The sequence below is a fragment of the Austrofundulus limnaeus genome, unplaced genomic scaffold, assembly GCF_001266775.1.
Source record: "Austrofundulus limnaeus strain Quisiro unplaced genomic scaffold, Austrofundulus_limnaeus-1.0 Scaffold26, whole genome shotgun sequence".
Taxonomy (NCBI): Eukaryota; Metazoa; Chordata; class Actinopteri; order Cyprinodontiformes; family Rivulidae; genus Austrofundulus; species Austrofundulus limnaeus.
The window spans coordinates 2,828,476-2,835,757 of NW_013952428.1; the positions used below are offsets into that span (position 1 = coordinate 2,828,476).

General features: G+C 36.9%; 1 protein-coding gene across 1 annotated transcript in view; it reads left to right on the forward strand.

Annotated features, from left to right (window-relative positions):
- Positions 1-7,282, forward strand: part of chchd3a (coiled-coil-helix-coiled-coil-helix domain containing 3a) — a 67,438-nt gene that overhangs the window by 39,464 nt on the left and 20,692 nt on the right. The window lies entirely within an intron of this gene.

A 7,282-nucleotide genomic window follows, 5' to 3' on the forward strand; every position in this document is an offset into this window, starting at 1 on the left:
TCTCTGAACTCGTAAAGTTTTTATTTTTTCTGTTTTCGCTGTAATTTTCATGAATGAATGAACACTTCCTTGTATCTGAGGCATAGCCTTATATGGTGTTTTTGGGGTGGTAATTATGCTAATCTCCTCTCGTGTGCACGAGCAGCTGGATAGAACAGGTGGATTTACGCAGCTCATTTACGCACGTTTCCTGAAGATAGAAGTGTTTGTTGAATCTGACGTGACATGTTCGTACGAACCCTTTGTACGAACAAAAGTAAGAGAAATTTAGGATAAAAATACGAACATGTTCTTGCATGAGGCCCAATGTTTCGTATTTTAGTTTTTGTCCAGCAATCCTTTATTAATTTCTTCATTGTTTAAGCAAACTTATTCAAACTTCAGTAATGTAGTTTGGGCTTGTTTTTGCTTGTTTTGCACATTGTAGACGTATAAATCAATATGTTGATCTGCCTGATTATGTTAAGACTGAGATACAGTATTAGTCAGCACAGACTCAGTTGGCAATTTCAGAAATTCATTCATAAAGCCAAATTTCATTTTTTTCTGCTTTTGCATCCCTCTTTGCATTATGTTGTCTTGCTTTGCATAGAGGATCAAATGTGGGTGCAGATAGTATACAGTAAGTGATGAGTTCCGACGAATACACGCGTTATCGACTCCAAACACTCACCATCAATCAGCCACGTTGGCCTCTGGTCAATATTCCTTAGATCAAAATGTCAACAAATCACCTTCACACCTCAGAGAGAAACACAAGATGGAGAGAGAGGAAGACAGAGAGGGATGGACGGACAACATGGACATGACTCAAGACAGAATAAAAAAAAAAGAGAGAGAAACGGTGATTCAACTTAAAGTATGGCAAAACAGGAAAAAAAATTAAAAAGAGCCCGCCTGTGACGTTATGTCTAAAAATCTATGATAAAGTGACATTTCTGAAAACGTGACATGGAATAAAACAACAAAAAGATGAAAGTAAAAGAAAAGACACAGAAAAGCAGTAAAAAGAGCAAATGTCACAAATGATAGAGAACAAAGGAAAGACTGTGAAGAGAAGGTTGAAAGACCTCTACAAAGAAAAAATGAGAAGGTAAGGATTTGAAACAGAAATGGAACCAGAGGAAGGATCTTCAGAAGCAAACAGGAAAGAAATGCATTGATTTATTTATTGATTCGTACAAGGAATTAAATTACAAATCAATTTGGAACACATTTTGAAAAATCTACACAGAAACACTTTCATTTAAAGTTTAGCACATTTTATTAAGACTTATGTTTTCTGAAGGCAGTATATGACAGCATGTAAATTATGATTTAACTAAAGGAATGTTTGGGGTCTTACATCATGTGGATTTAAAAGTTTGGGAGTCCACAAGATCACAGATGGTGCTGAAAAGCCATTAGTGATTAATGAGTTATAGATTCTTTACAGTTTTGTGGGATTTTTAAATGGTTTTCTCAGATTATGTAAATCTGCATTTTCCCTTAACATGCATCATCCATCCTTCCATTATCTATACCCGTTTATTCCTTTTCTAGGGTCACGGGGGTCACTGGTGCCCATATCCAGCTGTCAGTGCGAGGGGCGGGGTATACCCTGGACAGGTTGCAAGTCCATCACAGCGTCACACARAGACAAACGAGACAGACAACCATTCACTCTCTCACTCACACCTAGGGACACTTTAGAGTTACCAATTAACCTAACAGTCATGTTTTTGGTGTGTGGGAGGAAGCCGGAGTACCCGGAGAGAAACCACGCTTAACATGCATCAGAGTACTTATGCATCAGTATAGTAAAATGCCTTTCCTGACATCATATGGCAATTAATATTGTCTGCTGATGTTATCTAAGGAAAAAAAATATTATCCTAAGAATTGGTCACAAAGTATAACTGAGAAGTTGCAAGTGAGGAAATTTTTAGGCACTAAACACAGTTTTAGAGTCCTTACCCAATTACCTTTCACTGTAGTTATTAAACTGCAGTATGATTTGGTTGCAAACCCATTCTTTTTCCTTTGAGACTGCAGTGAATTTGATTTTCCTCACAGTGCATCAGGGCATTGCAGCCCAAATATTTCCTTCCATCCATCTGTCCTCAGTTCATCCACAAACCTCAGAATTCCTGCAACATCTTGCGTACTAACAAAAAAAGAATTAAAGTGACCAAAAGAGAGCTAGAAGGAGAGAGATAGATTGTAAGTCTGATATATATTACATGTCTCTTCCAATCCAACATGGTCATTCATCAGAGGGGCTTCCAATGACAGGCCATCACCAGGATCACAGACAGCTCAGGCTGCTGCCTTTGCTGCTGCTGTTCATTGGGGCCAAAGCTACCAAATAGCCCCTGAAAACAATATCTATATATTTATTAAATTTTCACTCAATACCTGCCACGCTGTAAAACAGTCTCATATTTAACAATCAACTTGCCAGTGTTTCTTTATGCCCCCCCCCCAACTTGCTCTTTCTGCTCCTCCCTTACACGTCTGTCTCCTTTCAAGTTTTTTCTTTTTTTTAAACTCGTGTATTTTCCCCCCCTCATGTATGCCTCAATTTCATTTTTTTTCCAGATATGATTTTTCGTCTCTATTTCTAGCTTTCTTTTCGTCTTSTATATCAATGAAATTGGATTTTTCTCCTCTCCATTGGAGAACAATCACAGCAGCAATTGCCAACTCATAGCGAAGTTCCACAGTGCTGTAAAAAGAAAAAAATACATATGAGAGAGAAGGAGAGAGCATTAAAAAAACAGTAATGCCTTCTATCTCTATCTCTGTATCTGTCTCTGGTTTGCCGGCTTCATCTCCTACTCTGTCATTTCTTTATTCTTCTTTTAGGTAATATTTGCCCTCTGTCTTTGTTTCCCAAAGCAGGTGCTGAAGTATAGTTACATTATATATTTTTTCTAAAGTATACACGTTAAAGAGGGGTATTATTCAAAATGGATTTTTTTTTTTAGCTTTATAACATGTTAAAATTTCATTCACACATCAAAAACATACCCATACCTTTAAGCATGTTTGAGAACTCCTTGAATCTCCTGTGGTAGCCCTGGAGCTCACTGGGGTGGTATGAGTTTTATAAAAGAAACATTTCAAGGYGTTTAGCAAAGTTTAATTTATTTTTGATTTTGCAGTACTTTTATAACAACTGAAGTTAACTTGATTGTGGTTTATAATGTAGTTCATCTATGAGCCTGGAAAATACATAACACTGCCCCTAAAAAGGATTATTGCTTTTATTTGACTTTTTTATCATTATTTTTATTTTATTAATATTGTTTGTTTGTTTTTTTTTTAGCAATTTTGATACACTTTTTGTCTCAGGCCATTAGTCCAACAGAAGTGTTTTGACCAAAACATAATTAGGTTTCTTCTTGCAAAGTGACTTACAGTAAAAAGCTGCACCAAACAAAAGCGTTCTGGCTACTTTTCTAACTGGATTGAAGCAAATAAACTGGGATGCATTATGTCCCCTCGTGATGAAAGTAATTGCGTCATAGGTTTTGATTTCATTCAGCAATTTATCGACCTCAAGTAAGTGTTCAGACTTGAGAAATCATTTTATTTTGATAAATCTCTGGAATACCAGATTATCTGTGAATAAACTGAGTTTACCGTTATGTTGCTCAGATTTCAGCTGGTAAGTTATGTCATCAAGCCAAGTAGAAGTTATTTTATACACATTGTGATCTTTTCATCTATCATTGGACAGATTTCATTCAGTTGACATCAAGTTGTCACCATAAAGGTCCAGTGTTTGTTCCAGATAAAATAGCACGTTTGAAAGAGTTAAATGTTATCCTAATTTTAGCCTATTTGAATGTGAGCTGTGATGTCATTTAAAATGGACACAACTTTTTGTTATGGGGCCCAGCCTCTAACATTACAACTATAAAAATGTTAATATTTCCTCCATATTTCCCTCAGTTTTACTCTATTTTTCAGCATAATGATGAAAATATATTTTTTTCAATTGTTCCCATTACATTGTGTTCTAGTGAAATGTTTCTGCAATTAGCACTGCATGTTTTCTGAGCCACATGGTTTCAGAAGTTAGTGGGGAGTTGTTACTTTTGGATTTAAAAAATTATCTCTTTAAAAACTTTTTTGTCTTCATCTTTTTGAATAAGAATGGGCCTAAAAAATAGTTAACCAGCCTYTTTACTCATTCCAATCATACGCTCCTCTGCTGAGTCACGCAGCAGAAGCCTCATTTTCTTCAGCTTAATGTTGGTCATGGCAGGGTTTCTCCCCATGTTAGGCCCCTTCCGCTCAGCAGCAGTTGAAAGAAGCTATCAATATATGGAGTTGTTTGTTTTATTCATTAAAACTTGGAAGATATTTCTCCAAACTGAGCCGGTGCTGGGGTGCTGCGTCTATCTTCTTCATATTGCTGCAGTGCATTAGCATTAATGCCTTAATCTGTCTTTGACACCCCCCTTTAGCATTTTGTTTTGCTCCAGATGAGCTAAAAACCTTGTGGAAAGCAAAGACACGAAATGGGTTGAACATAAACAGAAGCCAATTCATTTAAGAGGTGACGTTTTATTGCAGGAGGAGGTAATGGCCAGGTTCTTGTTGCTACAAGATGATGTTCATCCATTGGCACAGCTTTTCTAAACGACATAAAAACATTTATTTGTTTGAGAGAGCACAGTGAGGTTATTGCAGCTTTGATCGCTAAAAGGAATGTTTCTAACCAGACACAGAAAAGTGTCTTGTCTGGACTTATAAAAGGTCAGGGTTGCTCTCCAAAATCAGTTGGGACAGCAGCAGGATATCACAATTTGAGACCACTCAGTAATCACAGAAATTACACTTTCTCTCTGCTGTTGAGTGACTCACTGTTTATATCCAGCCACCAGGGTGCATGGACATTTTTAGCCTGTGTGGCCACATGTTTCTATGCAATGGGTTTGTTTTATATTTCTAGCGGTTCGTGAGAAAGCAATTGTCTTTTTTTATTAAGTGTGCGCACGTGTTTAAAAAAAGGCGTTTACAGTCATATCCACACAACCCTTTTGTCCTTTCAGGTGGATTAGTGCGCTGATTAGTACCAGCTCTGCCATTTAGGCAGGTGCTATTACCTTGTATTTAGTATTCCAGACAGAGACCCAAACCTTGCTCGGTCTGTCTCTCCTCCTCTTCCAGCCGTTTAATCTCGACACCCAGGAGAGGTCTTATTCTTGCCTCTTTAGCATCCTCCAAAATCTCTGTTTAGTTGTTTCATCTTTGAGTAAGCCTCAGTTTTAAATCCTTTTCCGTAACTCTAGACTGTTCAAACCAATTTTCTTTCCATGTTGTGACCAGTATACTAATTCCTATAATAAAACTAATTTTGACATGCATTTTGATGCGAGAGAAGAAAAAAAAATTTCTCGAACTCTGCACACTGTAACCAAGTGGAGTACTCTCAATCTATGGGCGTTCATCTGTGAAAATGTCCATCCAAATGAAGAGGACTCAAATTAGTATCAGACCTTTTGTCAGTGTCGTGTCCCATTCTCTTTTACCTCTGCAACGCATGACTATTGATCTTTTCAGCAGCACAGTTCATTCATATTGATCTTTGCCGAACTATGATGAATGTCTTCCCAGCCAGGATGTGAAGTTAAAGCAGGCAGTACCACGACGCTTCAATTTTTCACATTTATTGTCACTCTGCATTGTATGCAAGATGGTTTTAGGGTCCATTATTCCTTGTATATATAATGGGTTAGCTGGCCAGTGATTGTGTTTTGGGTATATACTAAAACCTTGTGCTGGGAGATGATAAAACAACTGAATTTCTTTCATTTTTCTACATTTTTAAAGGTTCTGCATATATTCTACACTAATTGCATACTTAAAACGGTCTGTGTCATTTGTAATAGTGTTATTAGTGTTTTGATTTTGGACATAAGGCAGGCCTCTTCCCTTGTTGTTTTTAAATCTCTTCTTCAGACCCATCTTTTTTCTTTGGCTTWTGTCAATATCGAGGATGTTTGATGTTTGATGTGTGACTCTGTTTTATTGTGTTTTTATCTGTGTTTTACTTGATTACTACTTTTTTATTTTCTATTTTATGATTGTATTATATTTTATGACTGTGTGCAGCACTTTGCTCCTGTCTGTGTTTAAAGTGCTTTACAAATAAAGTTGGAATGGTATGATTGCCTTTATATTCATTAATACAACTTTCTAAAAGTTTGTGCAAAACATAAAGCATGAATATTTCATATGCCTAGGAGGTGATAACAGTCATGAACAATAGTGGTCACAACCAACTTTAAATCTTTTAATTATTCTTTTTCTAAAAAATGAACCCATTTAGAGCCCATAAATTTAAATCTTTTCACAGTTTTTAGAGCTTTTATTATGAAACTATAACTTTGCTCTTTCAACCAGTGTACTTATTACACATTCTGGTTTGCAATGTTATTTGGAGACTGAACCGAACAAAGCAACCTGTCTTTAACTTTAACTAGTTGTTGTTGTTGTTTTTTTTCAGTTTATACTGGTATTACTTTTTAATTAAATTATTTTTGACAGAAACATTTGTGAACACGGCCTCATTTTTCAAACCACATACCACTCAATCAAGCTATCTGTCATACTCTACCACCTATCACAGTGTGATTACAGATGTGCATAACAGCCACTGGAGGGTGACAAGAAAGATCTTTCTGGGGTTGTATAAATGTTCCAGGGGCAAAGGTATAKGACTGTGTTTGAGGAGGTAATTTAGGCTGAGTGGTCCTGCTATGGGCTCATTTGCTACGGGTCACTGGGGGATTTTGACCACTGGTCTGCACATTGTTGACTGGCGACCTCGTGGCCTTACAGGATTGCTCTCTGTTATTACAGCACTCCTTTGTACGTGGATCAGCACAAGTGCTCATAATTCAAACCTTCACACAAAATTGCACAACCAGAGTAAAACAATTGTTATAGTTTTTGTCTTTGCTATCCTTATACTTGCAAAGTTATTGTTCTCTTGGAATGCACAGGAACCCCAACCGTGTGCTGGTAATATCTATCTCCATTAGATTTTAATGAGGTTTGAGAGATGAGGCAGAGCTGCACCAAATGTGGCACTAAGTCAAAATATGAACTGCAAAGAAATATGTGAAATGTTGCTGAAATGTTTTATTTTCCCCAAAGATATTCTACTTGATTTTTTACCAGATAATTCCATGAATGCATTTGTCTCACTCTGTGACTTTCATCTGTCTCTCTCTCTCTCTCTCTCTCTCTCTCTCTCTCTCTCTCTCTCTCTCTCTCTCTCTCT